This window comes from Nannospalax galili, unplaced genomic scaffold (genome assembly GCF_000622305.1).
Source record: "Nannospalax galili isolate Female #2095 unplaced genomic scaffold, S.galili_v1.0 scaffold120, whole genome shotgun sequence".
Classification (NCBI taxonomy): domain Eukaryota; kingdom Metazoa; phylum Chordata; class Mammalia; order Rodentia; family Spalacidae; genus Nannospalax; species Nannospalax galili.
This window is the reverse complement of record NW_008350324.1, coordinates 3081586-3082282: the sequence shown is the minus strand read 5'-3', so window position 1 is coordinate 3082282 and position 697 is coordinate 3081586.

Here is a 697-nt window from a genome sequence, read left to right as displayed (position 1 = left end):
CCCCACCGGCGGCCAGGCGGGGCCGGAGGGCTCTGGCTGGTACCCGCATTTATCACCCAACAACGCGCCAAATCAGCACGTCGCTAGGCCCTGCAGGCCTTGGTAGCTGACCACCACCGGGGGCCAAACGGGTGCGATAGTTGCAGGCTCCTGGCCTTGTTTTGCCCCTGTAGACGCGGCCAGGATAAAAAGGGAGAAAACGAAAACTTGCAGAATTCTAAAGTATGAAAAACCGAACATGCCTACAAAGAGTAGTTGGAACCAGGCAGAGTGTGATGTATGCCCATGGAAACAGTGTTCGAAGGAGACTCATGTACTGCTCCTAAATCCAGGTTATCCCCAGCTGGGCGGAGCCCCATGCCGAGTCCACACATTTCTACTCAGTGAAGGGAGGATGTCCTGTCCTTGAGGACCAAACATTCCTTAGAAATCCCGAGAAGACTGTTTTTCTCATCTGAGGCCCATACAGGAATGAAACTGATACCCAGGGTACAAAGAGTGGTTCTTCTTCCAATGGGAGTGGAGGGGAAATGGGAATGGGGGCTTCTGATGGGGGTGCGGATTGGGGATGGCCGGATGACCAGGGGCGCAGAAGACCCCAAATTCCTGAATCCGTCAGGCGCTGGGGTGCCCAACTAGCCCAGCTAGGCAGAGAGCATTCGCGGGTCAGGCAGATAGGTGGCACTCGAAGCTCGGG